At 42.0% G+C, this 24,867-nt stretch overlaps 1 long non-coding RNA gene across 7 annotated transcripts in view; it reads left to right on the top strand.

Annotated features, from left to right (window-relative positions):
* The first annotated feature begins 566 nt into the window (after nt 1-566).
* Nucleotides 567-24,867, top strand: part of LOC137751759 (uncharacterized) — a 107,472-nt gene continuing 83,171 nt past the window's right edge. For 4 of the 7 annotated variants that reach the window (XR_011070946.1, XR_011070950.1, XR_011070944.1 and 1 more), the window contains exons 1-2: nt 1,842-1,940; nt 14,524-14,619. This is a non-coding gene — a long non-coding RNA (uncharacterized lncRNA). Of the gene's footprint in view, nt 624-1,835; nt 1,941-11,629; nt 11,691-14,523; nt 14,620-24,867 lie in introns of those variants that run through there. The other 3 variants (XR_011070949.1, XR_011070945.1, XR_011070947.1) reach the window with 3 other exon arrangements.

The raw sequence follows: 24,867 nt of genomic DNA on the forward strand, positions 1-24,867 counted from the left end.
CGACGGGGAGCTTGTGCATCTGAGAACTCATTCCGCCAAATTTAGCTTCCCTACTCATTCCAACGACAGCACTTTAAATACTGACAGCTCTGGCTTCTGTGCAGCCGTTGTGTGATCTCATTCCATGGGACAGAGGAACGGAGCTGGAACCATCAATTTTTGTTTTTTAATAAACTCATGTCATTTTGCCATACTCCCGCCAGGTACAAGAATGACAGTGGAGCCCTGTAAACAAAAATCTGCTCCCTGCAGGATTTTAATTATTTATATTCTTTCAGCAAACAGAAACCCCATCCGTTGTGATGGTAGCGCGTGTGGAGATTAGAGGATCAGAATGCAGTGCTGATGTTGTTAGCCCAGTGAAGGGTAATTTAATTTTTCCCCTCTGCACATGGACACGTTGAATGCCTGAGATATTTGTACCAAAAAATCATAACTGGTAGCATGGCAGAAAACTCGTTTTGCAGTAAGAATTCCAGAGCCTAAGGGATTTTTTCCCCCAAAGCTCAAAGACAGGGTCATCTGACTCCAATTATTACCACAGTAAGTGTCCAGCTCTTGGTAGAAGAGAGCACTGCTTTTCGGAGTAAGCAAGAATCATACACCTAAAAATGGCTAAAGTGGTAAGTTTTATGCTATATATATTTTAACCACAATAAAAAATATGTAGGAAAAAATGAGTAAGCCTGTAAATAAGGGTTGATAAATGTTGGTTAGGCATGAACACTGTGCCAGGTAGGGAGATGGTAAAGATTCCTTGAGACAGGGATGCTGCCCTACTTCCTTCTTTTACCTGCTTTCCCTTCTAATCTTTTTCCTAGCTCTGAGCACAGTGCCTGGCTGATCGTGGGCAGACAAATGTTTATTGAATGAAATAAAAGATATACTTGTGTTCTCAAAGAACAGGACAGAAAGGGCACTATTTTACAAAAAAAAAAAAAAAAAAGATCTAAGAGGAATTATTATCTACACGTATACATCCTGTGTTTGAGTGCGTCCGGAAGGCACGGGCTCGTCTTAAGTTTGCATCCTCAGCCCTTAGCCCAGGGCATGGGTGTGCAGTGGGCGCCATTGGGACCCCACCTAGACCCCTTTACCAAGCCAGTATACCCATCTTCCACCTCCTGGGAGCCTTGGAGCTCACAATTCACGCTGCCCTTGGCCAACTGAAAGCCACCCCCTAACCCCTTCAGATGGCCGCATTCTTGCCAGCTTTATTCTTCTATTCTATCCCACTATTCTCATTCTCCTGTGATTTATCGCCCAGTGGTGGAGCTTCTTGGTAGAAGCTCAAGGCGTTTATAGAAGTGGTTTCAACTGGAATATGTTTTTCAAGGGGTATATGGCCATGGCAAATTTTCAGGGAATCAGTGTTCAGATCCTTAAATTCCATAGGTCCTTTCTCCTATAACTCATTCCTGGAGAACTTGCCTGAGTTCACGGTAGCCCTTCTTCCAGTTGATAAGCCAGAATCAGACCCCTAACCCTTCCCAAATTTTATCCAAGGATTGAAAATGTGCAAACCTCTTGGGCTTCCAACAAAGGGAGGGAGACCCTCTTTAAATATTAATGAATGTCAATAAACCTGTAAGGATTCCTGTATTTCTCTATCACTAGGCTATTGAGGGTAAAATTTGGTGTTTTAGGCCAGGGTGGGATGTTCTGGTTCAGATATAGGAATAGTGAGACTTACGACAATTTTTGTTTAATGACTTCATTTCCTACATTCCTTTCCTTCTGCCAAAGAATGTAAGATTCTGTGAGAGCAAAAGCAAAGTGCACTTTAAGACATAATGAATGCTAAAAATGACCTTTTTCATGTATTTTACTGTAAGCAGCTCTTTAGCTATTCTTAGGACTCATCCTTAGTCTGTTTTATTAGCTGGAAAGAAGAGAACTTTGAACAGCCTGACAGGTTAGTTCTGCAGAACCTTTTAAATGTAAGTGGAATGCTTCTAGAACCGAAAATTTTAGAATACATTATATAAAACCCTTGGGCAAAACTTTTATGCCATTTCTTTTAGATTCAGGATGTGTTTTTCAATTAGATGATTAAAAATTATTTTATCATATCATATTACAAAATATTTATTCTAGGTATAGTCAGTCTTAATCTTACTTCATGCTATAAAATGTTTAATATTGTCAACTTCTTGTTAACAAAAATATACATGGTAGCTTCTGAATGGATTGATTTTAGCAGTATTGCATTAATAGATGATTAATTTCCAATAAAAGTTTTCTTTTAATGATTATTATTTATTCAAATTTGAAATACATTTACATTTTTGATCTGTTGTTTACTAATAGTAATTTTAATGATTACATTATATGGAAGAATTTTTAAAACTTAGGACATAATAATCATAGGAAATGAAACAAATTTTAAAAACATAATTTCTATGACATATTTCTGTTGAATAAAGAGTGATGATGTGATCAATAAAAGACTTCCAAGCATTAAACTTTTTTACATTAGGGTTCAAATCTAAAGGAAAAGTAATGGAAATATGAATAAAAGAAAGGAAATATAAACATTTCTGAAAGTTTAGAAAGCTCATTTATATTCTGTTAAATTGATAATAGTAGTGTCAAGAGCTGTGAAGAGTCTGAGATACTACTTTCCCTGCAAGCTAGCAAGTTAGCCTGCCACAGTTTCATTCATGGATGCTGGTAGGAGACAGAAGATTCCTGGGTCAGAGACAAAAGACTTCATTATTCAGGGTACAGCGGGCAGCATGTGCTTCATGTCTGGGCTGGCTCGTCGTGCCGGGCAAGGGCTATGGTGTGATGACTTTGGAATGTGTCTACTTGCCTAGGCTGAATTATGTCTCTCAGGATTCTCTTTCCTGTATGTTTCTAGTTAGGATGGGAAGTGACAGCTATTTTGTATTTCATGCACATTGTTCCTGATCTACTAATTCATCTTGATGTGAGGCAGCACCTGGGTCTGCAGGTATTCCACCTCTCCACAGATGCTCTTTTAGCTTCTCTGACTCTTGGGCCAGGTTTGTTTGTTCACTTCTGTGATGAAGGGCCCTGGCTTCTGTAGGGTACTTTTGTCACCAGGGTCAGAAGCAACAAGAAGAAGCAACTGTTTCCTGACAGGTGGCTTTCAAACCATTATGCAACTTAGATTTCATCGTATATATTTAAAAGGTTGCCATAGCTTTAATTTTTAAATTTTAGCATTTACAATCTGCTAGAAGTCACACTCCTTACAACTATTTAAGCTTATGAAGAAAGAAGTATAAATGTCAATTTGAAAGTGTGCAAAGGGGATACATTATTTTTCCGAATAATTTTATGGGGTATGTGAACAATCAAGTTTGAGTCTCTTGGTTTATAGGATGGTCTATAGGACAGTCAAATACAATCATGTAGATCTCTTATATTTCTGATACCCCAGGTGACATCTGGAATCATGGTAGGGCTAGGGCCATCCATAATCCCAGTTCCCCTCTTCAGAAACAGTTCTGTGAGATAATCCCTAGAATTTTACTTTGAGAAGAAAACAATTTAATATAAAGCTTTCTCATTTGAGCAAGGAAAAATGCTGTTTGTTGATGATGGTGATGATGAAAAAATTTCCCTGCAAAGGACATTATCAGAAGTGGTGTTACAGAACCTGTTACAGAGTAGTGAAAATGTGGAAATTGGGGGAGACTGGCATGCCTGGAGAGGGCATGGAAGCTCTGCTCCCTTTCCTACATCCCTTGCCCTAAGCACCTCTTCCATCTGGCTGTTCCTGAGTTACATCTTTTTATAATAAACCAGTGACCTAGTAAGTAAAAAAAAAAAAAAAAAAAAGTGATGTCACAGTAACAGGACCACCTAACAATTTTAAGAAGAGCAGGTAAGCCTGTGCCTAGAGAGTCTGCTACAGGCAACTGAATCAGACTGGACACTTTATCACCTTGGACAATGAGAATCTCTCTCTTGGGAATTTGTATCAGGAGATGTGGGTTGGAAGGCCTGATGTGAGTTACACTTTTTGTGTGCCCACGGGCAAGTCATTTAATTTTTTTTTGACTATCTACATCTCTAAAATAGTGGAATTAACAGAGCTGTTCTGAGAAGTAAACCAGGAAATATATGTGAAAATGCTCTGTAAAATAAAAAACGCTATAGAATTTAATCTATGATTCCTACTACCTTCTCTCCAAGGCCTCTGTTTATGTGCATCCTATTTAGGATTGTGTTGGAATGTGGATTTGTGCATTCAGCCCCTCTGTGTATCCACAGAAAAACATCTATGAACATTTATTGGAATGTAAGAGGTGCTGATGCCCAGCTGAGCCATCGGCATGTTGATCTGTGTGTAGTAGGTTCAAGGTGTGTGGTTCTTTTGGGTTTGTGTTTCCAAATCACTTTCTTAGTCTAAAATGTTTCTGCGTCAGTGTCTGTGAACAGGTACTCATTTTAAAGATTTTCTTTTCTTTGTTCTCTTTACCAGTTCACAAGAGAGTTTCCCTCAGACTTGACGTGTGAGCCTGAAAGGCAGCCAGACACTTAGGTTCATTACTCTGTCAAGTGGCTGTACCTTATGGCCTCCGGTGTGAGGGAGAGTGACACCAGCTACACTGCCTCAAACGCCAGGTCTCGGCTCCTGGGGTTCAAACCTAGAGACCTTTCAGGCAGGTACCGCGAGTGATTTTAATACTGGAGGATAAACTGTGCAGGGAGAACGTTTTCCTCTTGCCTGTTTCCTGGAGAACTAAGGAAAGAAAGGTGGCTTCTAAGGTTTCCAGAACCCAAGACTCTTTCTTGAATTTATAAGAAAGCAAAATGTTGGTTAATGCAGCTTGTAGGATGTGGATACAAGTTGAAATTCTGGTAAGACAAGCTTCCAAGTTGCGTAGACATCTGTATTAGTTTCCTAGGGCTGTCCTAACAAAGTAACACAAACTGGGTGGCTTAAAACAACAGAAATTTATTCTCTCACAGTTCTGGAGGCCAGATGTCTGAAATCAAGGTGCCAGCAGGCTTGGTTTCTAGTGGCGGCTCTGAGGGAGAATCTGTCCTGTGCTCCTCTCCTAGCTCTGGTGGCGGCTGGCAATCCCTGGCGTTCCTCGGCTTGCAGATTCCTCAGTCAAAGCTCTCCTGCATCTTCACATGGCCTTCTCCCTGGATGTCTCTTTGTCCAAATTTCCTTCTTCTTATACAGACACCAGTCATAGTGGATTAAGAGCCCACATTACTCCAGTACGACGTTATCTTAATTTAACTAATTACACTTTAATGATCCTATTTCCAAATAAGGCCACATTCTGAGATTCCAGAGGTTAGGACTCCTACATTCTATATCGTTTTGGGGGGACACAATTCAATCCACAAGAATACCTAAGTGCTGAATGTTTGTCCAGGTGATCTCCCACCTGAAATCCCCCCAAGCAGCCTAAGGTCCAAAGTCAAGTGTTACTATATCCGACACAAAACCTTTATATTTTGAAGTGCTTTCATTTTTGTGATTCTTTTATTGGGAAAAGTTAGGAAAGGATTTCTCAGTAAAGATTTAATAATAGGCATTCAATTTGGTCATGGTTTTTACATTCAGCACTGATCTTGTAATACAAGAATTTTTTTTAATGGAAAGAAAGATTTGGGGGTTTAAAGCTCAAAGATTGTAGCCTGAGGAGATATGATTGTCTCCTGTTAATTCCTTTTAAGTTAGTGAGAAATCTCCTATAAGACCTTAATTAGACCTTCTATGATTCATTTTATTTTTTTCCTCTATAGATTATCTCTTAAAAGCAGTTTGGGTTATGCTTTTGCAAGCACCAGGATTTTTGGATCTCATACTTAAAGCTGTGACTATTGATCTCAAAGATATTTTATTTTCAAGACACATGGTCATTGAGCTTTTATATCTGGAGATTGAATTTCTGGTAGAAACAATTTAAAGAAATGTTCTTTGTGGGTTTTTGTTGGTTTTTAGCATGGAATAGATGAACATTAACATAACCATTTGGCTATAATTATAGATACATCAGATGTGATGCCGTTTTAATTATACAAGGCCAACTGAAAATGTAAAACATGAATATGCGATTTTAATTAAGATACATGCATAATTACAAGGGTACTTCTCACAGGGAAAAGCATAGGAAAGTTCATTTTGCTCCTCTTTCCCCCTCTTCCTTTAAATGCTATTCTTGTTCATTAAATCCCCTAATATCCTTGGAAATGTTCTGCTCTAGTTTTCCTTTATTGCTGATAGACATTAGGAGTTAAAACCCAAATCCAACTAAAAGCCACTGTGAGAGCCTGGATGAAAGCTTCATTGTGTTTCTAGGAGAATGGCAAAATGGTCCACACTGTTTCATTTGTACCATCAGCAAGCAAAATCTCAACAAAAGCAGATTTCTGACCCATCAACTGCTTATTGAAGGTATTTAATAAACATATAAGTGGAAGGAACTATATTACACTGTAAATTTGAAAGAGCTTTATACTTGGTTTAAAGATTGAAGGCTGCCCTTAACATTTATCTCCATACTTGTTTATGTGACTTTTCATATTTGCATCCTCAAATAAATGCATAAACTTTGCAGACAGATAGTGAAGAAAACTAAGACCATAAATACTTATATACTGATAATACTTCAGTTAGAGTCACCTTTATTCCCTTTGAATTCAGTATGCTTATATATCTGTTTACTTTGTTTTTATTTATTTATTTATTTTTAATAAATTTATTTTTGGCTGCATTGGGTCTTCGTTGCTGTGCGTGGGCTTTCTCTAGTTGCGGCGAGCAGGGGTACTCTGTTGCGGTGCGTGGGCTTCTCATTGTGGTGGCTTCTCTTGTTGCAGAGCATGGGCTCTAGGCATGCGGGCTTCAGTAGTTGCAGCACACGGGCTCAGTAGTTGCGGCACACAGCCCTAGAGCGCAGGCCTCAGTAGTTGTGGCACGTGGGCTCAGTAGTTGTGGCACGTGGGCTCAGTAGTTGTGGCACACGGGCTTAGCTGCTCCGCGGCATGTGGGATCTTCCTGGACCAGGGATTGAACCTGTGTCCCCTGCATTGGCAGGTGAATTCTTAACCACTACGCCACCAGGGAAGTCCCTACTTTGTTTTTAAATAACATGAAAGGTGTAAGTTTCTCATTATCAGATGTAACTACCAATTACCTGATTAACCTTTAACAAATATATTAAAACCTACAAACCAATGGAATGATGCCTCCTTCAATGTTCTCCTTGGAAACAAAGGCCAATAGTTATGCCATTTCTCAAATCAGGGAGACCCATGATTTGGTCCATGAATCTAGTAGGTCTTTCTGGAGCAGTTCAGAGCTGCTTTCTATTCTTTCTTCTCCCAGGCTGATCCCAGAGCTACTTTTTACCTGCAGTGTTAACATAATGCCAAGTGCAATCATTGCCTAGGCTTTATCTCATTTACATCTGATTTCCATGCATTACAGCAATAATTATGCAGATCATTAAACATTAGTCAGTGTTGGGGTAAGATTTATTTATTGCTACACAAAATTCTGTTACCATATGATCAGTTCATATATTTTGTTGCTCAAGCAAAAACTGTGTTCTACTGAAAAAACAAATTAAGGGGGCGCACTTTCATCAGTCTGGTTAAAACCCGATTTGGGATTATTCATGGAATTGCCTAGCAACAAACTGCTTTCATTTTATGATACTGGGTGCAATTTGACTACTCAATGCACAATGAAAAGAAAATTTTCATTTGTCTGCTTAAAGATTTTCCATTGTTGCTGCAAATGTTTAAGTGGATTTCTCAGAAACATGTTGGAATTAAAAACAACAGCCTCCTTTGAATTAGTGCCTTTTTGTCTTTTGAAGCCTTTTGGCTAGTGGGGAGGCCTTGTTATTCAACACCATTTTAGCCAATAACACAATGATCATTGTGAAGATTATTTACCAAAACATTTATTAAAAGCTTTTTCCTGGATTGCAGAGCTCTGTTGCTGTGGCGAGGAACTGGTTCATTACAGAGTGCCTTAACAATACAGAATTTTTTTGCAACCTTCCTTGTTGCTTTCCCAAGAGTTTTGGGAGTCATTCCGATGAGCAATCAGCAGGAATTGAGGCGAGTGAAAAGTGGTTTGTAGTTTAAGTACTGCTAAACTTGACTTCCAAACATTACCACTCTACTTAATTACAAGCCACTAAGATGATTATCCTTTGTCAGTTTGCCATACAGAAGTTCCCAGGTGTCTGATTGTGAGTGTGCATTGGCTCAGAGAAGGTGAAAGGCAGAAGTACAGCAGTGCCCACAGAGTGGACCGGCTTCTTGGTTGTATGAGAAACCTGGTTTGCCACTGAATGCTTCGGCTCAGAGATGTCCCTATACACCTGCTCTGAGAGCTGATGTGAGATCCCGAGAGATACAACTTTTTAACCCACTTGTAACCTGTGCTTGTGTGAGTGGTACAGATGGGGAGTGAGAGCTCTGTTTAATCAACTTTTTTCGTTCACCGAATATGACTGAAATGCAAATCTTGTCTTACTACTTCTCAATCACCAATTTTCAAACAACTAGAAAAATACACTTCATATTAAAACAAAGTGAACATAATAAGGATCTGATCTCAAATATCACCTCTGGAAAAAGCCTTTCCTGACTTTCCTGTGTAAAGTCATGTCCCACCCTGATTATAATCATGCCCTGTTGCCAGACCAGGCCAATAATATGGTGAAGTGTATGTGGGGAAAAAAAGGTGGAATTGTGAGCCTTGGATGTTGTTGAACCCTAACCTTACCACTTTGTTCACTTCTTTAACTTAATAATTTCCTGAGAACAGCTCAGGGCCATGTGACAAGGCACGAAGACACGAAAAGGCAGAGCAACAGTTCTGTTGTCACCGGGTGATTTCTGTGAACTTCATGCATCAGTGGCTTATCCATTCAATAATAAGATGATTTTTTCTTTTTCTATGACAGCCTCTCCTATTTTGCCTTTCAATCACAAATGCTTTCTATTTAAGAACCACTTTTTGATCTTGAGTATACATTTTTCTCCTGGACTTTTGATAAGTTTTTAAAATATAATCTGTTGACTTCTTATGGGCTTTTTGTTATTGTTGTTTACTTTTCTCAACTATGCACTTGACATTACTTCCTTAACCAATGCTATTATTTTATATTAGTACCTTTTCACAAAATTGAATAATCAAATGGTTTTTCTCCCGGTGGTCATGTCCCTCCAGATATTATCATGTTAAATTTGATCCTATTCTGCGAAAATATTACAGATTTATCTCAGATATTCTCTGTGTCATTTTTTATTGCTCAGGACCTAGTCTAATTTATTTCTTTTGCTCTAGTATACTAAAATGACTTATTCTATGAAATGGTAACTTAGCTCATCAAAAAACACCAAACTTTTGTATTTGGTCCTGGTGAATTTTTTTTTCACTATGTAGAAATCTAAAATGCTCCTTACCAGTAAATAGTCTAATTCTGCCTCTTCTTCAGTTTAAGTAAACATTTCCTTCTAGTCTCATTGCTGATTAGGTGGTCTGTGTCTGAGGTTCCTGATTTGTGGACCATGAATTCCACTGGGTCAGTGATTTACTTACTGAGTCCACATACCCACTAAACATTGTCTGTAAGCTGAATAAAAAAATGTCTTGGGTATGTATGGATGAGTATTTTTCAAATGAAAGTAGACACTTAAAATTAATAAAATTCAATCTTTTGAAAACATTGACAAATTTATAGAGGCTTTTTAAAAAATGTATTTTCTCAATAAAAAGGTTATAAAAATATAAATACTATCTTACCTAAGAAATGTTTTGCTGTTAAAAGGGTCCTCATTTTCAACCTAAGAAACTCCATGTTACTTCCCTCTTCTAGTAAGATTTTTGCCCTATTATAATATATGTTGTTGACCCTACATATAATGCTACATATAATACTGATCCTACACTTTCTCCTATTCCTCTCTTGCCTTTAGAATTTGTACTCAGCAGTGTACCAAATGGCTTTAAAAAGTATGGTACCCATTTACTTTAATAATATTTACTCATCCATTTTTCATACATTGAAAGTATGTATAGAGCTCACACTGAGTGGTTCTCATCCCTGACTGTGTAAAGAATCACCTGCAGGGCTTGAAAGACTACAGACCAGTTCCTCCCACCCCCCATCCACTGGATGAGCATCTCCTGGGAGGAGAGGGTTGTTGGGCACCTCTGTTTTTAAAGAGTTCCCTAGGAGACTCCAAGGCATAGCAAGCGGGAGAAACAAGAGCCAGCTGTGGGCCAGGCATCGTGCTCGGAGCCTCACAGGAGGGAAAAAATTAGACTTGGGAATCATCTCCTCTACTACTAATCTGGTCTCAGGACTCTCACGCCAACTTCTCTGTGAGGCCACTCAGCTTGTCACTAGTTGCATTGTATTTTGAGACCCGGCACTCGTTATATAGAAGTGGTTTACTTAATTAGAAAATGCCAGACATAAGTGTTTGATTCTTGGCCTTCAAAGCTCAGATACCAGACTGTCTGGCTCTAAACTGCATGCCTGGCAAAGTGAGTGCACAGTGCCTGGCACGTGGACACTAATCGATAAATGCTTGTGTTGAATTAACCAGCAGGGAAAAGAGCAGTACTTGTAAAGGAATTGTTTGCCAACTCCAGAGTTTAGTTACGAGTAGTGGAGAAAAAGTGCCCAGAGGCAAAATTCCTGATTCACAGAAAACAGTCACTTCCAAGCAAGGCTGTTCCTAATTACATCTCCCAAGTCTATTAAACGTCAAACATATTATAGTCCTTACTGCCAAATATTACAAATCATTCTTAATTCTGAGAAGAATAAATTAATCTTGGGCTTCTTCCTATGGAAGCACTTAACAGTTCTTTCTGTTTTTGTGGAGGGGGGCATTGTTGTTATTGGTTCTACTTCTGGTTTTCTCTTCTTTTGGAAAGGCGAAGACAACTTTAATTCGGCTGCTCACTTGCGCGATGACTTTGGGAGTTTTGGAAAAGTTTTGTACCCCATAGTTGCTCGTCTGTGAGATAGAAATAACAACATCCACCACGTCCTGTTTTAGGACAATGAATGACATACAAAAACACATTTAACATGATACGAAGGGACTCCTAAATAAGTGTAAATTGTGTCTAAGTATCCTCCAATATTCTCATTGTAAAGATGAGGAAAATGAGACACAGATTGTCTCACCAGCATGCTCAAGGTCTTCAGTTACCTAAGAATGGACACGTGGTTGGAACGTGGTGGCCGAGACAGAGTCTGTGGGGAGGGGTGTACCTTGATTATAGAAAACATCTCTGTTGATAGGAAGGTAGCTCAGGTGGGACTCTGTATCAAGCATGCATAAATCTATAACAAAATTACTAAGGATAGAAGTGAGGGTTCTGATGAAAATAAATTATAAAGAGAGCGGCCACAGGTAAGAGGCACATTGAGACTGTGGCTGCGGGGAAGGCACGTGGGACCAGGAGGAGTGGTGTATCGGTGGTTTGGGAACTGTGCTGTACAACAAACCGCTCCGAAACTCAAGGCTTATCATGGTTAGAATTTACTGCTCATGCGTCTGGGGTGGTTGCCCAGCTGTCAGCTGATCTGGAATGAGTTCAGCTGGGATGACTGGGGTGGCTCCAGTCTGCTCCTACATCTCTTACCTTCCATCAGACTGGCCCAGGCATCTTCTCATGAGGATGGCAGAGGGCAAGAGTGAGCAAGCACCAAAGCGTGAGTGCTTTTCAGGACTTTACTTGCAATATACCTGCTAATACCCATTGGCCAAAGCAAGTCACAAGGCCAAATGTGCCTCGGGAATGGGGAGTGTTCCTTGATTAGACCTAGATTCTGCTTTTTATGGGTGGTTCCCCAATCCATTGTTCTTTATTACGCTTATCTCTGTCCTCTGAGCTGTCCTTAGTTTTACTCCTTGATCACTGCTGAAGAGGGAGTGGAAGATGTACCCTTTTTTAAAAAAATATTTATTTATTTATTTGGCTGCGTGGGGTCTTAGTTGCAGCACGTGGGATCTTTAGTTGTGGCATGCGAACTCTTAGTTGCAGCATGTGGGATCTAGTTCCCTGACCAGGGATTGAACCTGGGCCCCCTGCATTGGGAGCATGGAGTCTTAGCCAGTGGACCGCCAGGGAAGTCCCTGGAAGAGGTACCCTTTGAACAATGTTCTCAGCCTGCTTCTTGTGGAAAGTTGGGTATGCAGAAGCCTTTTTAATTTTTTTTTTTTTTCATTTTAAACACTCTTGGTTCCTTTTAGTTCAGGTACTCCATGTGTCAAAAACCAAAGCCCACAGTCTTTAGAAACATGCTTCTCTGTCTCTTTAATCCCTGATGTTTTCTGCTTTTTATATTGCTGTGGGATGATGTCCTTAAGAATCTTGAAAGCCCTTTTGTTGAACTTAGTGGGTCTACAAGGCATCTCCTTAATGCTCCAAGAAGTCTTAACAAAGGGTCTCATGGGTACACCCATAATTTGGTCTGTATCCATGGCCATGTCTTAACTTGAGAATATTTTATTGGCTTAAAAGGCTGGAGATGAAAAACAGTTTTAGTTTCCAAATTAGCAGAGAATGGCATCTCTATATTCTGAATTCAACTTGCAAGTTGTCCGGTTATTTTCTGAGTTCATTTTTTCCTTGTAATACTTTGTTATACCCAGCTAGCTAGAGCCAACTGACGCTTTCAATATTCTGCCTTGAAATTTCATTGCCAAAGTCCAGAGTTTCATCAGGAACATTTTCTATCTTCCGTTTTACAGTTTGCCACTATGATAGCATGAGTCACCAGTTTTCCATCCTTTTATAACAGTTTTTTTGCCATTTTTTCCAGGTTCCTACAAGAGCTTCATTTCCATTTTTCTAGGCTAAACCTACCACCTGGTCACAAAGCCAATGCCACATACTTTAGGTTTTTGTTATAGCAACACCTCACTCTGTGTACCAACTTCTGAATCAGTTATTTATTGCCATAGTAGTGCTACCTATCCCGCACCTCCAAACTTTATGGCTTAAAATAAAGTGTTTATTACCTATGCTACTGTTTTTGGGTGAGCTTGTATATTTGGAGGTTGATTGGCTGTTAGTTGTTCTAGGACAGCCTTGGCTGATCACTGGAGCAACTTAACCCTGGTCCATATGCCTCTCGCCCTCCAGCAGGCTGGCCTGGTTGTGTTCGCACGGTCATGACTGTGCCCAAGAGCAAGCGAACACCAATGTGCAAGTGCTTTTTGGGACTCTGTGCTACACTGGCTAACAACCATTGGCCAAAGTAAGTTACATGGCCAGTCCAGGGATAAGGAATTATATACCCTGTCCACTAAAAGGTGAGGATAGCGGGACAGGAAAAGAACAAGGCCATTAGAGTAATTAATGCATGGATGGAAAGTGAGAAAGGACATTACCTCTAATGCTGGCCCATGAAGGACAGTTGGGTGCTCCAAGACGCAGTGCTCAACTGGGAGTCAAGTACAATTTTCTAAATCACAAGCAATTATCAACTTTTGATATCAGAAGAGACGGTGGGGTTCCAGTTCAGCAGCAGGTCACCCGACCATAAAGGAGATAGGCCAGACAGCAAAATGAAGGGTGGGTGTGTGATATTATGATTTTGGATAATTTGTCATCTCCTAGAAAAGAACTCATCCAGTAGGTAGGGGATATTGGGAGCAGAATCCAGTCCTCTAGAGAAAGACTGAAGGAAAACTAGTAGGGTTAGGCCCTAGTCATACTAGCTGAGATTGAAGGTTAGGTTCTATCCTACAGTGGGAAAAAACTAGAGTACAATGCAGGGAAATAAATGGACTCTTGAAATGGGGATGCAGAAGGGTCTGTCACAGCTGAGAGGCTCACCCTTGGTATGCAGGCCCCGGGGATACCATGATAATCAGGTAGAGACTCCCAATTTATTGCTTCACTAAATCAAGATCTTTTTCAGTAACCAGAGTGAGCTGGGCCCTAGAGCCCTTTACATTTATGAACCATGGGCACAGACTCCATTTCCTTTGATGCTCCCACCCTGTAAGGTGGGCAGAGCAAGTAACATTCTCTCATATTTTCATGTGAGGAAACTGGGGCTCAGAAATGAGTTGCGCAAGGTCCCTGAGCTGACAGGTGATGAAGCTGGATTCAGAATCTGCATTGATGCAGAACACTTAGTGAGGAGTGATGTTACTCTGGAGTGATGTTACTGAAAAAGAGTCTTCTGGAAGAAGGACACAGAATTCTTTCCTCGTGTGGATTGTAGAAATGGCACGGAGGAGAAAAAGTATAACTGATGGAGTCTTCCATTTCCCAGTCACCTCTGAGGGTTCATTCTAGTAGAAGCAGAGAATCTGGCACATTCTTGTTTTGCCTTGCTTAGGAAATAGAGGAAACAGGGAAAGGGGGATTGCTCTGCTGGTTTGTCTCATTATCAAAGAATGGGTTCAGGATGTGGACATGATGGGGATCTGTGTAAACAGTGTTAGGTCTGAAACTGAGATGCGTGTGAGATTTCACCCTGCTTTACAACTTAATAGGTTAGTCTGAAACAATTATGTATATTCTTACAGGAAGCAAGCATGAGGTCTCTGGATCAGACTGTTTATGACTCACAAAGTATTGTAGACGGACTCCCAACCCCACCCCAATCCCTACAGAGCTGCACGGTAAGTTATCTAAGATGTTGTAGTTAAACCATTACGGGCCAAAGAAAAGTACTCTTCTTTCTGAGCGTGGCCAAGGTGATGCCACTCGTAGGAGGGTAGGTGAGATTAGGGGCTGGGAGGGAGACGGTTGGGAAGTGGGGAAAGAAGGACCAGCTGGGAGCCACGGGTCCTGGCTGGGATCTGTGGCCTCTGACAGCCTTCTAAGCCCCCACTTCGGTGGTGGCGGTGTCTGCCAGAAGCAGCTGGCACCCTTTGTCAGTGACATAGACACTCTCCTGGCCTCAGAGTCACAGAAGTTGAAGGAGCGGGTTTAGCAGGAGCTAGAGTTGCTTCAGGCCAACAAGGTAAGCAGGCAGGTCAACGGCAATGTCAGGGGCTGCGACAGAGCTGCCTTCCAGCCCTGCTCTGACCTTCAAATCCTGCACAGTAGCATGGCTGCTACTTCACTTCCATCTTCCTAATCTCCAGCAAGATGTCTCTTTCCCTCCCCCAAGAGTCTCAAAAACACACACACACACACACACACACACACACACACACGCAAATGAATTCTGGGAGATGTAGTTTCAGCTTAGTTAAATTGACAGTCCTAACCCCTGCACCCAAATCTTCAACAGACTTGGGAGATACCTCTGATTACTCCCTTCATGAAGGTCTTTCATATGGGCTTTCAAACTGTTCCTAAATCTTTTAGCCTTCTCTTCTCTGCAATAAGCCACCCTGTCTTTTCCTTCTATTTTTGCTATTCTTGAATCGTACTCTTTCCCTTATTTGTATTCCCTGAGACTCCCCATCACTCTGTAGCAGATGTGGTTGACTGCCAGGCAGTACCCTGGCAAAGGTCCAGTCGTTCTCGGCTTTTGGGAAGGAGAACCTCATGGTTCCCACACTTCATCCTACTGCCCTATAATTTTTAAGCTGTGTTTATGCTGAGCTAGGTGCGTGTTGTGTTTCTGCAGTCAATTGCTCCTCATGAGGAAGCCTGTCTTGCATATATATTTACTAAACCAGGTGACTGCATCCCCTGATATCGAGTAGGTCAAAGTATTTTTCCTAACAAAGAAGAGCAGTATGTTTTGGCACAGCTGCTTGGTATTTTTCCTAGAATGCTAGAAGGAAGCAGACATTCATTTGGTTTTTGCCAGTCTCTCTTTGTCTAAACTGTCCTATTTGGCTTGGCCTGTTGGCTTTAGTCTATTAGAATGGCGATGTAGGAATCTGTTCCTCTTGGTTTATGAGCTTGAACCCAAGTTCATCAACGTGTGCCTTAGCAGGACAGAAATTTACATAAATGTTTCTGGGCCATCAGATCTCTGTGAAGAGCATTTCCATGTTCCAGATGTAGGGTATGCATGTGCAAATCCCACGTAGAGATCACAGCTCACTAACTTGTGGATGGCCCCCCAGAGAAAAGAAGTGATTCAGTGTAATGGCTCTGCAGACTATAGAAGAGAGACCCAGAAACCGCTATTCTGTTGGTGCTGTTTAAAATTTGGGCAAGGAGCCACACTTTTGAGTCAAGAAGAACAGCATTTTCCTTTTCATAATAATAAAAAAATATTCCACATTTTGGAATAAGCAATATTCATTTCTCAATTAGTATTAACAGCTAATCAGGGTGCAGCAGGGTAGTGGAGCTCTCATCAAACAGCAGGTGGCTGGTTTTATTTTTTCAACGCCGCTTAAAGATTATTTGAAAAATCTCCTTCAGAGACCAGTGTGTGGGGAGCCGCGAACTCCCAGTCAGAATTTAAAGTGATCCAAAATACAATATTAATGATTGATGCAGAAGCTCACAGTTTGGCTTTGGGGTTTAATTAGATAAGCATTGCAGCTGTTTTCGTGTGGAGGCAACTTGACGGGATGCAAAGCTGTTATGTGACTTCCCATTTACAGGGTATCTATCGAAGCGGAAACAGAAGCAAGCTACTAGGAATTATAATGATGACATTTTTTTTTTCAGCCTTGAAATGAGTAGAAGTCTGATTGTCGGGAGGGAGAAGCACTTTGTAATTAAAAAGGTGGGCTTGGATCTTGCATTTCATTTATTAATGAACTGAACACTCATAAAAACCAACTAGGGCAGCCCAGCCAGGATCTGGCAAGTCAAGTATGAAGAGCTTGCACATGAGTCTCCTTTGGTCTCTGCCCCTTTGCGCATCAAAACCCTCTTGTCTCCAACCCGTCCTTCACCTCCCAAGCATCACAGTGTGTCAGGCTATGTAATATCTTACCCATGCAGATAAACTCCTACAGTAGCTGCTTTGGAATCACTCTCTCTCCCTGAAAACTTGAGGATTTAAACCGGGGTCGATAGCTTTTCAGTTCACTGGGTCCAAGAGATTGTCCACGTTTGGTCAGAGTTTGGAATCTTCTGTGTCGAATGCTGGAAAGGACTAGAACGCACAGTATAGTGTCTGTCTACAGCTAAGCTTCAGCATGTGTGCCGACCTCCATCACGTGAGATGGCTAAGGAGAACAGTTTATGGAAGCTCACTGTAAATTAAATGTGCAAGATTTTTATTTATTTATTTTTGGCTGCGTTGGGTCTTTGTTGCTGTGCGCGGGCTTTGTCTAGTTGCAGCGAGCGGGGGCTACTCTTCGTTGCGGTGCGTGGGCTTCTCACTGCAGTGGCTTCTCTTGTTGCGGAGCACGGGCTCTAGGTGTGCGGGCTTCAGTAGTTGTGGCATGCGGGCTCAATAGTTGTGGCTCGCGGGCTCTAGAGCGCAGACTCAGTAGTTGTGGCGCACGGGCTTAGTTGCTCCGCGGCATGTGGGATCCTCCCGGACCAGGGCTTGAACCCGTGTCCCCTGCATTGGCAGGCAGATTCTTAACCACTGCGCCACCAGGGAAGCCCCTAAATGTGCAAGATTTTAAGAATGCATTCCACCAGAATAAGGCTCGGAGCGCTGCACATTTAAAGTGGTATTGTTAGACTGATCTTTAAAACATCTCTATCCAATAAAAAGGAAGCCTGTCTAGGTGTTTCGTGTTGTGAAATAATTATAATAGCCATCTATTATAATACATTAATACATATAATCTATTATAATACATTCTTAGTTGCTTATTGTCAATATCTACAGAGTATGAAGTTATACGTACACACTAAGTATTATTATTTTTGTTGTGTAAAGAAAGTTTAGTGAGCCTTCTCCTGATTGTTATAAATCAATTTGTGAGGATTTTGAATAAACCTGACTCTTCAGTATAAGTAGGGGAGAAATGAATCTTTTTGGAGGTACATTAACTTTCTCTGGCTATTAAATTGTCATGCCTTGCCCTGAGAAGGGACTTATGCACTGCTTTATTCCTTTTTGTTAAAGAAGGGTGTGCAACTAGGAATTAGAAAATTTGAAAGATTAAGTCCTAATTTGGCCATGTTCTTGTTGTGTGCTCTTGGTCAGTTGGCTAAACCTTGAGCCTCCTTTTTTCTCATTTGCAAGATGGGAAAAATAGGCCCTTCCCTCCTTATCTCCCAGGGCAATTCTGAGCATCTAATTAGGTGGAAAGCATCTTCAAGTTTAGACCTGAAACTAGGTATGTCTAATATTCTGCAAATATACGCGTAATGAATTGATTGTTGTTTGATGAGGCAGTTTCTTGCAGTCCACGCCATAAAGCTATTGAGAACAGATGAGTCTTAAATTTTCCAGCGAGCAAGCGTAATGGCTGTGTTTGGGTTTCCAAAGCTTTTCCTAATAGTAATACTCTCACCACCTGCCTTTTGGAGGGAGGTGAGGAAGAAGTATAGGATTATTCACACAGATACAGAGATGAGGAAAATGAGATTTTGTGCATGATTGAATGCATTACAAGTCAAAGCTTGGACCTGAGCCTTCTGGTCCCAAAGTGAGCGTTAGCCGCTTTATACTGGATTGTCACTGCAGACAGTCTGCAAATAAATGGAAATAGAGAGAATGGTTATCAAGGAAACATGTGGTTAACTTTGAAGAGTGCAGATGTCAACAAAGCAGGTAATTCATTAGAGCAGATCAATAAGCTTAACAGCAGGATTGCCATGAGATACATTGTAGATAACTGCCTTGTTTATACATGAGAGTTGGCTATATTGTGGATTTTTAATAAGTCGAACATACCCTTTTTAGTTTCATGCAGTAATGATTGTTGATCATTTGCAAGTAATGTTACTATACTTGTTCCCTTGATAAAATAATTGATAAACATATGGCTCCTTTGTGTCTTTTCTGATTGATGCTGATGGAAAAGCTGACAACAATAAGTAGTAGGATTATTGCAGTACTACATCAGAATCTCTGAGGATAGAGATCGATTACAGTGCTTTAAACATCACCATACATCCTAAAGGCAGTCAATAAAAATGACTGATGACGGATTGAATTGATGAACCAAAGCGTGGTGGTATGCTGAATGGAAGGTAGGCATGAGTATTCTGGACAAAGGCAATGGGTGGAATGTAGGAAATGCTAATAAAAAGTTAATGCATAGGTAATGAATACAGGTCTTGAAATGTATGGACAAGCACTTAACTTATAGAATAATGGTAATTGTGACACATGATAACAGCACTTACTTTTATTTATTGGTGCTTATTCGTCTTCCAACCCAATGAATAGTTTTTCCCAGAGTTCCAGCTGGGATTCTCTTTTCTGCCTCTACATAAACTTTCCTTGGGCTTTGTTATCCACCCAAGGTTACACTTATCATTTGGGTAGCAATGACCCAAGTCAAGCAACCTTGGTTATGCCTTAGTCACGCACACCTCTGAACACTCCTATAGCATTTTTAACTTGTCTCCATTATATTAGGCAGTTGAAATCATGCATCTGAACAAGGTGGCCTGGAGAGAATAGATAAAGTAAGAAAGAGAGAGGGGCTACATTCAAGGATTAAGGACCCCCAACATTTTAAAGGCTAAGTAAATGAGGATTTTAGAGACAGAGCAAATGAGTGGTCACAGGAGTAGGAGTGCGATCATGAGAGGGCGGTGTCACTGTGGAAATCCAAAGGAAGAAAGTGCTTCACGAAGAAGGGTGTGGTCAGTAGGACTGAGATGTCAGGAAGGATGAAGACTGCAAAATGCCCACTGGATCAAGCAACATGGAGGCCACTAGTGAACTTGGCCAGAGCTGTTGGTGAAATGAAATGGGTGAAAATCAGATTTCTGTGGATTGAGAAGTGAGTGGGAGTTGAGTCAAGGGAAACAGAAAGTACAATCATCTCACCTAGAGTTATTTTAAAATCCATGACACCATTTCCCACGCATTCCCTTGGACTCACAGTTAAGACAAGCTGTGAAGGATTCCATCCAGAAAGACCTGCCATCCATCTGAAGCTAATGCTATTTCCAGCACTCAGTGAGGCTCCTGGGAACCAAACAATGCTGTTGCCAGCCCACCTGGTCTAGGATTTCCAGGAGCAGCTGGCTTGTTCCAGAGAAGTTCAAGTCCTTCAATCCATCAGAGACCTCAATCCATCTGTGACTTCCAGGTCCAGTTCTTTGGAAATTTCTAGGCCGGTTATCTTGTGCATGACTCATCCACATTTTTCATCCAGGCTGAAAAATGCTCCTCCAGTTCCCCACCTCTCCAAAGTCCCAGCCTCCTGTATCTTTGTGCCTCCTTCTCCCTGGACCAGATGTCATTGTTTCCCTCCTAACCTTTCCCACTGTTCTCTTCGGAACCTCTACCTAATTGCAAACAACTTCCCACACACCCTTAACCTAGTCACAGGTGCGACATCCATTTCCCGGCTCTCACTGAAACCTTTCCTCTCAAGTAGACACTCTCATTTGGGTTGGGGTCTTCCTGGCTCCCAAAGTCACTTGCAGATCTTTCCTCCTCCACAGTACCTCCTGGTCATTGTCAGGGAACCCCTGGGCTCACTGTCAAGCTTTTCATCTCAGGTATGTAGAATCCACCCTTCATCCTAGGCTCTTAACTCCTTTTCTTCCTTAACAGACCAGGAACCTGGTAGGACCTACTATCCAAATATATCCCAAAGATGACTACTTTCTACCTCTACTGCTTCCACCTAGTTCAGGCTACCACTGCCTTTTACCTGAGGTGCTACAGCCTCATGAATTGGCTTCCTGTTTCTCCTCTTGCCCCTGTAGTCAATTTCCCACTCAGTCACCAGAGGAGTCTCCCCAAGATGTATCCCGCCATGTTATGTTCCTCCTCAGAACCCTCTAGGGGCTTTCATCACACTAGACTGAAATCCAAAGCCCTCTGGGGTAGGCATGCACACATCTCCCTGCCTCACCCCCCACCATGTCCCCCTTGTTGGGCTGATTCCTGTCATGGAATCCTCCAGCCCTGCGAAGCTCATCTCGCCTCACAGCCTCTGCCTGGAGAACTCCCCGGAGGACGTCCCCATGCTCGCTCCTCACTCTGTTCTGCTCCCTGCTTGAGTGTCCTCGCCCCAGAGAACCACGTGATCATTGTATAGAATAGTCCCTTCCTCTCCCGGTCCCCAACATCACTCTCAACCTGAAGCCGTGCACACTTTGCAACCCCAGTTATAATGTCCACGTGTGTAGGAAGGGATTCGTCTGTCTTGTTCACCTCTGTCTCCTTGGCACCGAGAGCTGAGTTCACATCATATGTGCTAAATAAATGTGTGTTGAATGAATGAATAAACAAGGCCTTCCTTGGTCGCCTTGTCTTAAGGCCAGAAAACAAGTCTCAACTCAGGGTATGGACATAAAATGCAAGTTCTTCTCCCAAAAGTGTTATTACTGAAGAGCAGACTTCCTCAGCATGACCCTCGTAACTGTGTGCTCACTCTCTGGTCTTAGAGTAGGCTTATTCCAGTCCTGTCCTTTCTAATCTTTGTCTATGGTTTAAAGGCCTCCTTCTTACCTAATGCAGGCCAGCCTGTGACTCTAATCCCAGTGTCTTAGTCCATTCAGGCTGTCCTAACAAAGTACCATAGGCTGGGCTTATAAACAACAGAAATTTATTTCTCACAGTCTGGAGGCTGGAAGTCTGAGACCAGGGAGTTAGCTGTCAGGTTCTGGTGAGAACCCTCTTCCGGTTTCCGATTGCAGACATCTTATTGTATCCTTACATGGTGGAGAGCAGAGGGGAAGCAAACTCTCTCGTGACTCTTATAAGGGCACCAATCCCCTTTATGAGGGCTCCACCCTCATGACCTCATCTAATCCTAATTTTCTCCCAAGGCCCCATCTCCTAATACCATCACAATGGGGGTAGGGTTTCAACATATGTGTCTTGTGGGAGACACAAGCATTCAGTCTATAGCACCTGTGTCTTCTCTGCCCTCTACTGGGCAGGGACAAGTAGGGCTTTGGTGTGAGGGTGAAAAGAAGACAGACCTTTCCTACTTGACTGCCGGCTCATGTCCAGGCCATCAGCCTCTCTGTGCTTTGTTTCTTCTCTTTGCAGGGATACCTCCCAGCAAACCTGAAGGGGAGGTAGCTTCCCAATAACTGGAAGTTTCTCTGAACTTAAAATGTGGGGCTCTTAGTACTTTTGTAGTCAGCTTCGGACCTAAGTTGCAATTCTGAGAAAAGTAGAAAAATCTTACCGAGCCCTGATGTCATCCTTTCAAGCTATTGGTTAGGAACTGTTCAGTCTCTGAAACCATGTAATACATACCCTGCTCCAACCTCAGCTCTCCAGTCTTCCAGCAGTCCCATCCTCTTTGATCCCTTCAAGACTTTCAGTCTCCTTATCCTCCAGACTCTGGAGTCTTCCCTTGGTCCCCACCCTGCCTAGACCTCACGGGTCATCACTTCAACCTCCTTGGAGAGCCCTTTCCGGACAACCCACCAGTATGCAGACTCCTCCTCAACACGGCATTTCATTTGCGCTCCTTCCACCATCAGCAGTTATGGTTTTCTTGTTTGCCTATTTGTTTCTTGTTTGTCTCCACAGCATAATACCACCAACAACCCTTGTCTGTTTGGTTTGCCACTGTGTCTCTAATGCCTAGAATAATGCTTAACACCTATTGGTCACTCAGTAAATATCTGTTGAATGAATTCTTTTGCCAATATCCTCAACACCTTTGCTGTCTAACTTCTGCCCCATTCACCCACCAAAAGGCCAAGCTTGGTTTATCTGTCCATTTAGTTTCCCTGCTCGTGCCCCAGCCTGCTTAGTATTGTTGCAGAAAATTGTGCAATGCTTGGATTGCAACTACTACCCATCCTTGATCATGGTCCTAACCTGAGCTGAGGGCAACAGCCCTTTGGTGGTCCTCAGTTACTTTTCTCCCGGCTTTCACCGTATTTGCCTCAAGGTTTCCTCAGTTTCCCCATGCTCCTGCTGGCACCTGGGGAAACAAAAGATAGATGGAAATTATCTCAACGGTCCCCTCTTTCTAACACTTGCCTTCATTCATTCTAACACCCTTCATTCATTTCAATATGAATTGGACTTCCCTTCTCCTAGGTGAGCACATGCCCTCCACTGGGCTCCCCCCACCCCAGGGACATCCCTCTCTCAATTAGCCTTGCTCCTGTAGCCTCAGCATCTTCCTTCGTGTTGCTTTTGCCATCAGTATTGAAACATGATCACATCTCTCCAGTGTTGAAAAAAATAAACCCCCCAAACCTACCGTCTCCCTCATGTTTTTTTTTAGTTCCTGTCTTATCTCATTCCAATCAGTTTTCTATATATATTTCATCTAATCCTGTTCTTCCTGTTCACACCATAACTCTACACAGTCTTATTCCATTCCTACCACACCAAAAAAACCCTCTTTTCCAGATCACCATTGTATTATGCTGATGGATAATTTAGGCTACAGTAAGTGTGGACCATTGCCCCTGATCCATTCTTTGGGAGGTGGGACAGGCAAATGGTCTCTTCCATGTATCTGCACCACTATGTTTCTCCTAAGGACTAAGTGGTACAAATAATGACGTAGAATTCGCACAGAAACCAGCAAAGTAACTCCTGTTCTTATCTCTTGGGTGGATTTTACAAGTCATCTGGGCTCCATGTATGTCTCATGCAAAGTCACAAAGGTTACAGTGTCCCAAGCTGCTATTCCAGGAGTCTGGAAGTAGCTGCTGTAGCTGGTTAGAGATAAATGTTGTGAGTAGCTTGGAGACAAAAATGCTGTGCAAGCTCAACTGAATTGTTTTGGGAAGACATGATATTCAAACCTTCATTAAGTCTGCTTGGGATAGGGAGAAAGGACAAGAGGTGAACATTTTGGAAAGAGGAAGGAGGGAACTAGTAGTGTTAAATCTAGCATGAAGGAGGTATGGAGGATGGACATGCTTTGCCTGGTTGCTGTGTAGAAAATGCCTTAGCTGCCACATTGTGCCTTTGCCGGCAGGGTAATTTTGCTCATCCACCCTCCATGTTCCCCGTGTCTCACTCCATCCCTCCAGGTTCCCTTCACTCCAGAGCCACGCCACACCAACTGCTAGCTCACAACCTCACACGCCTTCAGTTTCCTTAGTCTGACATTTTCTTCCCCATGAATTCCCTATTGAACTCATACTCCTTCGAGTCTCAGCTCAAATGCCACCTCTTCCCTCTCTGATACCTACAGCGGCAACCCCACTGGAATGAGCTGCTTCTTGCTTAGTCACCCCAGCCTCTTACTACTTTTATTGAGAAGAAACACGGCTCAGTTAAGAGAAAAAACGTGGGCTATGTGGAGTCAGGCAGACCTGGGCTCACGGAGAATCAATGATTTACTCTGTGGGAACTTGGGCAAGTCACTTAATCTCGCAGGACCTCGATCTCCCTAATTTGGGAAGGTGATAATATCCACATCTGAGGGCGGTGGTGGGGACTAAGCAAAGTAAGACTATTAAGTTCTCTGCATATGCTCCGTTCTCTGTAAGTGCATCCCCACCCCTTGTATCCTGCTAGGCATTAGAGTTAGTTATCTCTCTCATTAGATGGAAAGGTCTGTGAGGGCAGGGCTGACACCCTTATCCTCCTAGGAGGCCTCGAACAATATTTAGTAAGTGCTCAATAAACGTCTAACAGATTAAGCCCCGGTTTTCGTAGCATATTACCTCCCAAATTTGTTCATCTCTTGGTACTCACAGAAAGTGATAATATTTGTATGGAACACTAGGGTCACCTGAAGGAGATTTGGGGGCATCAACCTCAGTTGGCGAAATTGAGTACATTTCCTTTATCCTATTAACTATAATAAGGAAAATTAAATGCTGAGAAATATATTAAATATTCTACTTGTATAAACCTTTAAAATGCCATAGTCTTTCAATTACTGGACTCAGGAAGTTTACAGAGGATGTTATCAAAATAG

The sequence above is a fragment of the Eschrichtius robustus genome, chromosome 18 (assembly GCF_028021215.1).
Source record: "Eschrichtius robustus isolate mEscRob2 chromosome 18, mEscRob2.pri, whole genome shotgun sequence".
Classification (NCBI taxonomy): domain Eukaryota; kingdom Metazoa; phylum Chordata; class Mammalia; order Artiodactyla; family Eschrichtiidae; genus Eschrichtius; species Eschrichtius robustus.